Raw genomic sequence first — 13149 nt, forward strand, 5'->3', positions numbered from 1 at the left:
GGGAGGAAAGGGGACTGGAGACTGGAATTCAATCATGTGGCCAATGATCCGATTAATAATGCCTATGTAATGAGGCCCCAGTAAAAATTACAGACACCAAAGCTCAGGTGACATGCCCTAAGGACATGGAAGCTTCGTATGTGGGACCCTCCCAGGCTTCTCCCCGTGTCTCTCTCCATTTGGGTGGTCCTGATTTGTATCCTTTAGGATAAAACCTGTAATTCTGAGTATATTGCTTTTCTGAGTTCTCAGTTTTTCTAGCTTTTTACTGAAACTGAAGAGGTAATGGGAATCCTTGAATTTGTAACTATTTGGTCAGAAGTGCAAGTGGTCAAGGCATCCCAGAGCTTGCAGCTGCTGTCTGAAGTGAAGGAGGTCTTCTAGAAAATTGTGCCCTTAACCTGTGAGGTCTGAGCTAACTCTGGGTACTTAGTATTACAACTGAACTACAGATATTACTCTGTGAACTCTAGAATGACAGAACCAAAAGGGAGACTTTATGAACCATCACAGAAGTATATTAGGTCAAATACAAGATAGGATGAGAAGCCAGATCTGCAGAAACTTGAAGCCAATGCTCCTTCCATTAGGACAGGCTGCCTCTATGAGCTTCAGCAAATCAGAACACCATCTGAGCCCTGGTTTCTTCATCCGCAAAACAGAAATCAATGGTATAAATCAAGAGTTGGCAAACTTTCTGTAAAAGGTCAGACAGTAAATATTTTAGGCTTTGAGCTACATACGGCCTCTCTTTTTTAAACACAAAAATCTTAAAAATGTAACCACCATTCTTCACTCACAGGCCAGATTTGGCCCACAGGCCGTAGTTTGCTGACCCTTCATATAAACTAAGTTCTTTCACAGTTAACAAGCCAATTACATCCCAACTCCCACCTCAAGGAAATATTAAATATCTCCCATACCAACAAAACAGGACATAAAATTCCTAGTAAACAGGTTCTTCGGGCTTTTGTTCCTGGAGTTAAGTTGACTATGTATTTTCTCCTAATTTTGTATGTACTTTAAAAGTAGGTAAAAGATGGTTTTTGCCTCCAGAAAAATTTCCAGGAAAACAGTACAATCATCATAGAGCTTCATCACAAGAGGCGTGTGTGTGTGTGTCTCCTCTGCTTCCCAAAAGGGTTTCAAGTTCAACTCTGGCCTCTACTCCTTGTTTCATAATCCTTCAGAACACAGACACAAAGCAGTCAGGCAGCTGGGGAAGCACTTGAGCTGGTTATTTCTCCTAATCAAACGAACACAATGAAAATGCAGTGCAAATGTGGGATGTGATTATTCTAGCCCTGGCGGACACATTTTGGAGGCCTTTTCTAGACCCCACGTTGCACAAACCACATCTCTCCAAATATAGCACCTGTGATCCATTTCTACCCAAGAATTAAAAAGAAACACAAAGAGAGAGGGACACCTTTTACTGCCAATACTTATTGGCTTCTCTTTTCTCTTTTTCAGGGATAGAGAAAGCGAGAGGGGAGGTAACTGGCCCTGGACTATTTAGGATTTGAAATATTGCTGGGTGCTGAATTTATTTAAGCACATATGGGGCCCTTCCTAGATCTAAGGCATTTTGCCAAGTAGTGGGAGGGAAAAGTGTACAGTTTAAGCCCTGGACTGACGCTTTAGTAGAAGCAACAGAAACAAATGAGACCAAGAAATAGGAGAACCCAGAGGGCAAAGATGACTGACAGTCTCATCTAGGGCCAAAGAACTGGGCAACTTCATGGAGGAAGCATTTGAACCAGGCTTACAAAAACGAGTATTATAGTCTAATTGGGTTGTGTGGAAAAAGAGCATCCCAGGAATAATGGTGTGTGAGCAAAGACACATGCCTGTGATACTTTATTTACAACCTAGTTGGCTCTGGCACCATGGGTGAAAGTGGGACCATGGTAATTTGAGGCTTTGTTTCCAATAAGTAGAGCAATACAAATCAGCCTTCTGTTCCTCGAAACCCATTTTTACACTTTAGATCATTTACTAATTCACAAATGATGAATTTTAATATAAGCAAAGGCAAATGTGTTTTTAAGGAAATATCTTTGATATATAAAAGCTAAAACAACCAAAAAGGAATGCTTGGTTTTACAATACTCAACTCAGAGGATTTTTCTATATGGACTGGACTGGCTGAGGCTTAAAATACAAGCCCAGTGGCTTCTCTGTAGCAACTCCTGTGTTGCTAGGAGAGATATTCATTACTCCTGGGGCCAGGAAACTGGACGCAAGTTAAGGACACCAACCTTAAAAATCATGATTCAGGAAGCATGAATGCAGTCTTTGAACAGTGAATCCTAGGAGAGGTGCAGTTTTCTCTGAAGGTGTTTTGCCTGTCCTCAGCATTTGGGAGACGTGTACACAACACCTTGGCCAGGTGTCTCACAGCCAGCCCACCTGTCCAGTGTCATTGGCGACCAATCCTTCTCTTGCTCATGGTCATCAGCCCCCTATCAGCAGCCCTGCCAGGATCAGCCCCTGGAAGGCCCCAGTAGCTTTTAAATCTGCTCCCAGACCACATGAAAAGTATAGGTAGGCAATTCAGGAAAATGAGACTTCGTCTTACTCCTCAGTTTTATCCTCAGTTTTATCCTCAGGTATGTCACATTCTCCCCTTTGATTGGGGAAACTTCCCCCAGAGAGAAAAAAATTAAGATGTTTCTTTTCAGATTGATTTCTTTTCTCTCCACTTCTCCCCCTTCCACCTCCTGAAGAGCAAAAGGACAGGCAAGCTTTTCCATGTATGTCCCTGACATCACTCTCTTTCTGGATCCCAAACAACCCTTTACAAACCCACTGAGGTAGCTCTTCTTCAACATAGAAAATGCTGACAGTCTGTTGTAAACACTACAAAAGGACGGAAAAATTAATCTACAAAATCTCCTCATAAACAAAAGGCTAGCTTGCCTATCACTGCTATTTTTGAAAGGTATAAGGTGAAGACACCTTGATATTTCTCTTGGCAGATCTTCTAAGCTTTCCCAGGGAGGTGGAGGCTCCAAGTGCATGGAAATCAAATGTCAAGTACAAGAGAAAGGCACATTCATTTACTCCAACTATCAAACCATTTCACATGTAAATCTGCCTGTCATGTTTGCTTTTTACCACTGGTCATATGAACCTAACACCTTTTATTTCTACCAACAATCTTAATGTAACCTTCAAAATTACACGCATTCAGAAAGAGTCAACCAGGAGGCCAACTTTATTCCCGATTCCACTGATACAACATATTCTTTTCCAGAGTGATGACTTTTCCTGACTTTCTTGTTGATGTGACATTTTGTGTATCACGTTTCTTCTCAGACACAGAAGTGAGAAAGTTCCAAATATGGAAAAATCTTTAAAGAGGAGCAATGCCAAAGAGATGCAGATGGAGTCCGTTAACTCCCCAGCATCCTCCACCGAGTTGCATTGCCAAACCAATTAGCTGCCTTGCCATGTCACTGAGAGGTCATAAATAGTTATGGTAAGAAGCACAACTATCTTTTGTTGAGCCTGGTCTAAGCACTCCATATGTATTAACCCACAGAATTCACAAAACAATCATGAGGAGCATGTTCATTTTGGAAATAATGAGAATGGAGTAATTTACCAACTAGCTTAGTGACTACAAGGTGAATTTCGTTCCTTATTACATGAGTCATCTATAGGACCTACATTATAAATAATTTGGGGGAGGGGCTTCAAGGAGTTTCCTAAAACAGACAAATATTTGTTGACTGTCTTTTATCCTATTAGGTTTCGGTTTATATATATATTTTTTAACTAAAAGTATATCCTAAAAAAGGTATATCCCCAGAGTCTATACATAAAAAAAAAAAAAACCCACAACTCCCACAAATGCCAGGCTCACAGGTAGCATGGCGGTGGCAACAGTGATTATGGGACTGGATGCTTAAACTAGGAAAGCCAAGTCTCTAGAGATTCAAGTGCCCTGAAGTCAGGAACATTTGGAAGAAATCAGTAAGTCAAGCAGGCAGGCAAAATGATTGAGGCAGACAGGAAGTCATTCATACATCCAAGGTTCAGAATATTCTATGTGCACAATGCCAAAGTCAAAACTCTCTCCCTGCATTCAGAGAGCTTGTAATCTGGTGAGGAAATAAATTGGTGCAGAGTAATATAGCGCAAAATGTGCAAGGTTTCCTTTCACCTGGATTTTCTTCCTTCTAGGGTGTTCTCCGCCTGCCAACAAACTCATCCTTAGACCATAGCTCAGGTTATCTCTCCTCCGAGAAGTCTTCGCTCATCACACTTTCCCAGGTTGGGTTAGATGCCCCTCCTCTACTTACAGGACCCTCAGATATTGGCCAGGCAGGGAATTCCTCCAGGGGACATTTTTCTCAGTCTTACACAACCTACATAACCATATACAACTGTCCAGTCTATGCATCTTCCATGTCAGATTACTGTTTATGTGTCTTTTTAATTGTGTCTCCAACTGGAAAAGTATGGACTATGCCTTGTTGATCTTACTATCCTCAGCATCTGTGGGAGGGGAAGAAGGGACAGTGAATGCTATGGGTATGTGGGGTCTAAGAGAAAGACTAGTGCTTCCAGCTGGAGTAGAAAGGGGGATGGTAGTGGTTGGAGAGATTTAGGAGATCTCTCACTGTAAAGCCAGCAACTGAGCTCTATGTGAAGGGCTTTAAAGGGTAAAGATGGGGAAGGACATCCACAGAGCAAGACAAAACCGTGGACAAATATGTGATGTGAACAGCTCTCATGCAGGCTTCTAGGATGTCCTCTGTCGTTCTTGTATATCTGTCTGGATGTGGAGGGGAGGAGAGCACAACAGCGACAAAAGCTCTTAGCTTTGCTTCCCTACACAACACTGCCTCTGAAGGCCAGAGCCAAGAATAGGGACTGCAAAGACCATTTTGATCAACAAGTCTGAAGAGGCCAGATGACCGAGTGGTGAAAACATGTACAAAACTACACAGGTGTAGAGTAAGAAATGCTGTGATAGAGCTACACATCAGGGAAGCTGCTCACACAAAGGAAGGGTCTCTAGCTGTAGGTTAAAGAGCCAGAAGGACAGCAGCTGATTTTAGAAGCAGATCAAAGGAATTAATGAACAAAGCCTGGCAGTTGACTGGCTGAGAGGGAGGGGGAAGACCAGAGGCTTGTCATTTTCTGATGCTCTTCCTTTACCTATGGATTTCTGATCATTTAAGCAATTAGTTCCCCCTTGAATAAAAGGATTTTCACAATGGACCAAGAAATTGTAAAGTTAATACAATCAAATACACAATCTGCATAGTCGGATATCCTTATGACCAATAATTCTATGAAGATGAGGGTATTTGAGGCCCAAATAATAAAAGCATTACATACTACTCTTGGACAAGAGTTCAATCTACCAAAGACACTACTTAAATGGACCGAGTATTACAAAGACCTGCCAGAATTATCCCAAGTTCTCAGTAACTTCTGACATACAATCCCAGCTCATAACTAAGTTTCTGCGGCATACTCCACTCTGCAAATCCTTTGCCGATACACTAGCAGCAAGGGTGGTCACAACCAGAGTCCTGAATTATTTCCAGAGCTTCCCTTTATTACCTTTTACTCTGCTGACAATCTGACTCAGTTCTACATAACTGTGGTTGAAAATGTTGGGGTAGAGGGAGAGAGCACTAGTCAAGGGACTATACCACACGGAATCTAGGGACCCCCTCTGAAATGGACCTCCTTGCAAGGAGATAAATGGACTTATAAAACAGAAAGAAAAAAAAAAACACACACAAAAACAGCCACTCCAGAAGATCAGTAAATGTGATGTTACTAAGACCAAAGTAGCTCCTAAAGTTCTGTGATTAGTCCAAGCCATTAAGATGGTGACGGGCCCGCAGGCTGGAACTCGCCAAGCCCAGTTCTAGAGGTTTCCACTGGACCAGCATTGCAGCCCAAGGCTCTGCCCGCCCAGCTCTGCTGCCTTCCCTCTTTTCCCTGACAGGCAGCACATCAGCACTGCTGTAAGAAGGCTCTCTTGGCTCAATCCCACAGCACCCCATGCCCGCCTGCATCTTTCAGAGGCACTGCCTCTAAGAAAGCTCTCCTACTCCCTAAGCCTATCTCAGTGTCTGTGGTCCCTAGATCTAGTGTGCCCTGATTGCAACGTGCATTTTCCCATTCACAGAAAGAACAGTTTCTGCTTTCATTTGAATAATCACAGTAACGGTTGAACTGCTATACAGTGGGTTGACCGATGTACCAACAACAAAGGGAAACACGCACAACCCTTGCAAAGAGATAGCCAAGCAACAAAGGATCAAGCAACAGAAATAAAATGACCATACCATTTACTCCAGAGAGATACAATCCAGGGGATCCAGAAATGAAAAGATAAACCACCAGTGAAGCTCTCCAAGTGCTTAATGAAACCAATATCAGAAGTACACATTCCATGAGGAAATAATTCCATTTCAATCTTCAGCCCTTACACACATGGAAGGCTCTCATATTAGCTTCAAACACCAAAGCCGGGTGGCAGAGTGAGGGATGAGGTTATTTTAACTTATTTTCTTTAGACACATTTATTTTTTTTATTTAAATTCAATTAGCCAACATATAGTACATTAGTTTCAGATGTAGTGTTCCATAATTCATCAGTTGCATATAACACCCAGTGCTCATCACATCACATGCCCTCCTTAATCCCCATCACCCAGTTACCCCATCCCCCCACTCACCTCACCTCCAGCTCAGTTTGTTTCCTATAGTTAAGAGTCTCATGGTTTTTCTCTCTCTCTGATGACTTCCCATTCAGTTTTCCCTCCCTTCCCCTATGATCCTCTGCACTATTTCTTATATTCCACATATGAGTGAAACCATATGATAATTGTCTTTCTCTGACTGACATTCCGCTCGGCATTAATACCCTCCAGTTCCATCCATGTTGATGTAAATAGTAGGTATTCATCCTTTCTGATGGCTGAGTAATATTCCATTGTATATATGAACCACATCTCCTTTACCCATTCATCTCTTGAAGACCATCTCTGCTCCTTCCACAGTTTGGCTATTGTGGACATTGCTGCTATGAACATTGGGGTGCAGGTGCCCCTTCGTTTCACTACATCTGTGTCTTTGGGATAAATACCCAGTAGTGCAATTGCTGGGTCGTAGGGTAGCTCTATTTTTAACTTCTTGAGGAACTCCATACTGTTTTCCAGAGTGACTGCACCAGCTTGCATTCCCACCAATAGTGTAAGAGGGTTCCCCTTTCTCCACATCCTCGCCAGCATCTGTTGTTTCCTTTCTTAATTTCTTCCTTTGTTAATTTTAGCCATTCTGACTGGTGCAAGGTGGTATCTTATTGTGGTTTTGATTTGTATTTCCCTGATGCCAAGCAATGTGGAGCATTTTTTCATGTATCTGTTGGCCATTTTATATCTTCTTTGGAGAAATATCTGTTCATGTCTTCTGCCCATTTCTTGACTGGGTTATTTGTTTTTGGGGTGTTGAGTCTGATAAGTTATTTACAGATCCTGAATACTAGCCCTTTATCTGATATGTCATTTGCAAATATCTTCTTCCACTCTGTAGGTTGCCTTTTAGTTTTGTTGACTGTTTTCTTTGCTGTGCAGAAGCTATTTATCTTGATGAAGTGCCTATTTCTCAAGAAAAATGCAAATAAAGTACAAATGTTTTTCAAGTGCATGGTTTGAAACGTATTACCTCAAATCTTTGTAAGTAGAGATGCTTTATTTAAAACTCATTACCCAGAGTATAACAAGTGTTGCTTAGATTCAAACATCTCTTCGTTCAGCCTCATCTCTTACTGCTCCGGCCATCGCTCAAACTTGAGACTTCTTGGACCAGTTGCAGCAGCTGAAAGAGCTCAGTTCTCTTTCTCACAGTGTGATACCTGTAGCTCCTACTTCTTTCTTCACTTGGGAAGTGACCGATAGGAGACAGCAGACACAGAAGGGCGCATGCTGGGACGCTGCCTCCCCACATTTCCCCAGCTCTTGCATTTGTGAGAGTGTCTTCCCATGCATGCTTACCTTTCCCACCTTTGCTTCTCTTCCTCTCTGGTCGCATTAATCTCTCAACAGATTGCTAGGTCCATCTTGATCTGTGCTTTCAGAAGACAGACAAATCTGGACCCAGGGACTTCCAGGCATTGAGGCAGAGCACACAGAAGAGGTCAGGGAGCCTAGCAGGTGACTGGAAGCATCACCCCAACCACAGCATATATACTGAAATTCTACAATGGCTGGTAATGCCTTTCTCCCTATGAAAACCTATTTTAGGGCAATCATGGCCTACACAGTTCAGGCCTAAGGTGGAAGCAAGGCAATAGCCTCAGCACATGAGCAGCCAGATACCAAAACTGTCAACGCAGGCACTGAATAAAAAACAAACTTGATCTTTTTATTCCTGATTAGATTTTATCACTTTCTGCTGAAACAATATAGTTTGAAATCTAAGGGGGAAAGCTTGATTTACGTTAAATACTGTGAACTTTAATGACGTGGAAAGTATTTTTCAACTTTCTTTTTCTGAAATATTATTTATGTAAATTCCTTCTTTTTGCATATTTCGTAGGACATGCATCATCTCTGAGCTTTATCATTGCCAAGGTGTACAGATGATAAAAATACAAGTTTATGAATGTAAAAAAGAAGCCACATAATTCAAATAGGTAATGACGAGGATAATAAAAAGTAACTTCATTCTTCACTCCATGGACAATGGGGGAACACATTCATACAAGCCAACAGCACCCACCATGCTTCCTATTTATACCTCCCCCCGGATACTTTCTCTGCCAAAACTTTCTCCTCTGTTGGCTTTAATTCTCTCCTCCTCTTAGAGAATAACTTGAACTTTCCGAAAGTCCTGCTTTTGGGTCCTTGAAGTCAAGGACTATCTCATTTCCCTAGAATTTCTGGCATTTAAGATGCGCTCAAAGTGAAAAAATGGATTGTCTTTATATTGTGGGAGGGCAGGGAACCCCTCCAGGAATGACTGACCTGAATTAGAAGTAGTGCAGCATCCTCCCTTGCAATTACTTCCCAAATATTTTGATTTATCTTCCCATCCCACATCCAGTCTGTCAGGAAGTACCATCAGTTCTACCCCCACTCCTACTCTGAACGGACCCCGAATCAGACTACTTCTCTCCCCATCAGCTGCTACTACCCCCGATCAACCCGTCACCATTCCTCACCCGGACAACGCAGAACTTCCTCACCCACCCTCCTGCCTTCCACTCAAGAGGCAGGGCCATATTTTTAAACGTAACCCCAGATCTGGTAGATCAGTTTTCCACTATGCTTTGAATAGAGAGCAAACTCCCCAGCAGAGGCTAATAAGGCTCTATTCCAGACACACTGGCCTTTTCTTCTGTCCCCCATATATGTCCAGCTCATGTCCACCTCAACTCCTTAGCTCTTACTATTCCTTCTGCTTAGGAGTTCTCTAGAGCTGGAACTCCCTTCACTTCTCTGGTTTCTAATTGCTTGGGTCTCTGCTCAAATGTCCCATCTTCAAACCATTCTACTGTAACTGTGCTATCTACAGTCATTCTTCCCTTTGGGCATTTGCTCTCCAGGCTTTCTTTACTTTAGAGCAGTGATAACTCTTATAAATAGCATTTATCCACACGTCATCTGTCTACCCCTCTAGAATGTAAACTGCGTGAGCTGAGCTTTTCTTTGTTTTCTTTGTTCTGCTCTCCCTCTGGTGCCCGGTACATGTGTTTGGTACTTGCCTTCTGAATGATTCCATGGATTCAATCTGCTTTAACAAGTCTTAGAAAATAATCTGTTGCTAAACCCAACTCTGTTGCTAAGGTTCATTAATGACCTGGCATATATCAAAATTACCTATACCATTGCTTCTTTTCACTATGACCATAAGCAGACATTTTGTCCTTTGGTAGGCCAGGCTTTGAGCCCCATTTTACCAATTTCTCAAACCCACTATGTTTTACCTATAATTTAAAGCTTAATCTGTGAGATCTGACCTCTTTATCTGAGCGATGAAGATAATACCTACTTTGCCTAATAACTTTATAATGCTAAAACTGAGACCTTGGGTTTGAAAAAGGTAAGTAAACTACAAAGTTCTATAATAAAATAAGGAGGTTATTGTAAAATCACAGAATACAGTCATTAGTGACTGTATGCTAATAATTAAACTTCCATTTCCTAAGACCTCCCCACCACTGCCAGAAGCTGTCCATACAAACTCACATATAATTCATAACCACCCTGTGAGAGTTATCATCACCCTTTAACAGATGAGAATACTGAGGACTTGTGAGGTTAAACCAAGGTCACTTAACTCATAGGTGATAATATCCGAAGTTCAGATCTAGGTCTGTCTGGTTTCACTGATCAGGCTTTGAAATTAGACAATATTGTCTTATACAGATGTTCCATGGGACGCCTGGGCAGTTCAATCAGTTAAGCATCTCCCTTTGGCTCAGGTCATGATCGAGTCCTGCATCAGGGTCCTTGCTCAGCGAGGACCCTGCTTCTCCCTCTGCCTGCTGCTCTCTCTCTGACAAATAAATAAATAAAATCTTAAAAAAAATGTTCCATAATATTAAGAACTCATTCAAGAATCTATATAATATTATTGACATGAGTGAACGGAAGAATTTTTTAATGTAAACACAATGACACAGTGAAAGAGTGTTCAAATCACAGAAGGCAGCCAAGGGAGTTCTTCTGGTGTTCTGAGTGGTACCGTGGTACCCACCTGCATTTCTGGAACAGGCAGAAGACCATGCATTACCCATCAAAGCCATGAAGACCATAAAATGGATACTCGTGTCCAAATGTGATCCAAATCTAAGAATATAGGGCAACCAAAAGTTCTGGCAACATGAAGAAATATGCTGAATAAGAAAACAAGGTTTGAAAAAGCAGCCACATTGCGACAAAGCTGCACATGTTTCAAGCTACTTGGCCAGCCAGGTCGAACAACTTACCCTCAGAGATTTTAAAAACATAATATTTGAAAATAAATGTGCTAGAACAGTGCTTGTTGGCATCTTAGTTGGCCTAAGTAACTTTCAAAATGAGACCTATTTACTTCCCATTTTGAATTCTATGATCACCTTGAGAACAACTTGAAATCTGAGATTTGCAAAAACATTAAGCAAACGTTCACAAGTCAAAAGCTATAGGAAGATAAAAATTATTAAAACCAATCCCACAAAAAAAGAATTCCCTGAAGGTGATATAAAATGTAACTACATGAAACATACAATGACTCATCATCACAAGGGCCTTGCTCCACATCACGTGTTTGCCCGACTTGGCGCTCTTGCTGTCCCCGCCACTGTGTGAAGGACACATCTGCCAAGTGACTGCTCCCCTAGGTTAGCAACTCAGTCTTAAAGCTACTCAACTCTATGGAAAGCCCACACACCTGACATTGACATTGTTAATACAATGATCTCATTACAACAGCCGCACCAGGTGTTACTCAAGTCTAATCAAGAGTCCTAAATCAGCCTCCAACTTGACAAAACCAAAGAACAGATCTCTCCGTCTTCCCAACCCCAAACACTGATACATTCTCCTGAGAGGTGCTGGATACAGGTACCAAAGAGAATTTTGTAAGGACAAGGTTTTTCATTGAAGAGTCTATTAACTGATATGGTTGTAGTCATCAAACAGAAACGTCACATGAGAACACTTGCTAAATACCTGAACATCAAACCCCGTACGTAATGCCTCAAATAAGGACTTTCTGTCAAGAGTCATTATTCCCAAGAACTTCTCCATATTTACTTAGTTTATATTCCAACCAGGAATTCTTCTAAGGTGGTCCACTTAGAGTCTCTCTTTTTTGTTTCAGAGCCCAAGGGCAATCCCCATGTTCACCCTTCCCTTCTAACAGTATCACTCCTGTACCTTAGAATTCTAGTTAAATCCCATATTTTCCTTGACCAAAAAATCATTTGCACATTAACCCAGTAAACTCTTCTTTTTCTACCGTGCTTTTCACAGCTCATGTTGAAAATCTTTACTATGTTTAAGGTTGCCCTCAAGTTTTTATCATTGAGAGGCACTGCATTGTAAAGATCCTCTGTTAATTACTCCAGCGGGTATAAACATCCTGACTAGAGTACTGATAAGTATAATTATGAATAACCAAAACACCAAAGATTATTTCATTATGGCTATCCGAAGTGCATTAAATATGGCTATTTCTGAATACTTTCCTTATACTGCAATTTGTGTGTGCATATTTAATTTTGAATAAGAACAATGTTGATCAGATAACAATCGGAGACTAACACTGTGCTGTCCAAAAAGGTAGCCACTAGCCCATGTGACTACTGAGTACTTGAAATATTGCTAGTCAGAACTGAGATATGCTACAAGTGGAAAATACACAGTAGATTTTGATTATTTTGTATTAAAAATGGACATAAAATGTCTCAACTTTTTATATTGACTACATGCTGAAATAACATTTGGGATATATGGAGTTAAATGAAATATACTGTTAAAGTATAAATATGCTCACATTATATTTCTTTTTTTACAGCACTGGCTTAGCAGTTATAACTTCATTATTAACTTGCCTGTCAACATACCCCACAGCCCTCCCCACCCCTCAAACTCACAACTTGTATCTAAAGGAAGAAAAGTAATTTAAATACCAGCTTAAGGAAAACTTAACAGGGAAGATAGATCTATACCCAAAATCACTGCCCAAAGCTAGGTACAAGTCCTTTACCTAGCTACAACTTAGCCTACTGGCAAACACCCCTCCAGCTGTGATTTAAGGACCCAAATGCCTGTCCGTAGAAAAACCCACACTGATATAAGAGTTTTTCACTAAAACCAAAACAGTTTTTTTATACAAGAACTTTAGTCCTGGCTTAGAGGTAAGCACATATTTTGTTTATCCTTGTTTCTAGGAAGATTAACAACCTAGACGTTCCCTTACCTCAGATTAGAGAAAATTAGAGGGGAAAAAGATCATTACAGTCAGCCACACGTCAGTCAGAAGTGACTTCACAGCAAGGAAGGACAGAACTACACAGGGCCCACAAGTGTACCAAGTATAACAACCCTGAGGCTATTCTGAGTCATTAAGAAAAGTCTGTATAACACTTTCCTAGGGGTCCTGATGCTTTGCCCAAAGTTATTT

This window comes from Callorhinus ursinus, unplaced genomic scaffold (assembly GCF_003265705.2).
Source record: "Callorhinus ursinus isolate GAN/ISIS: 27379988/994484 unplaced genomic scaffold, GSC_fseal_2.0 scaffold7, whole genome shotgun sequence".
Classification (NCBI taxonomy): Eukaryota; Metazoa; Chordata; class Mammalia; order Carnivora; family Otariidae; genus Callorhinus; species Callorhinus ursinus.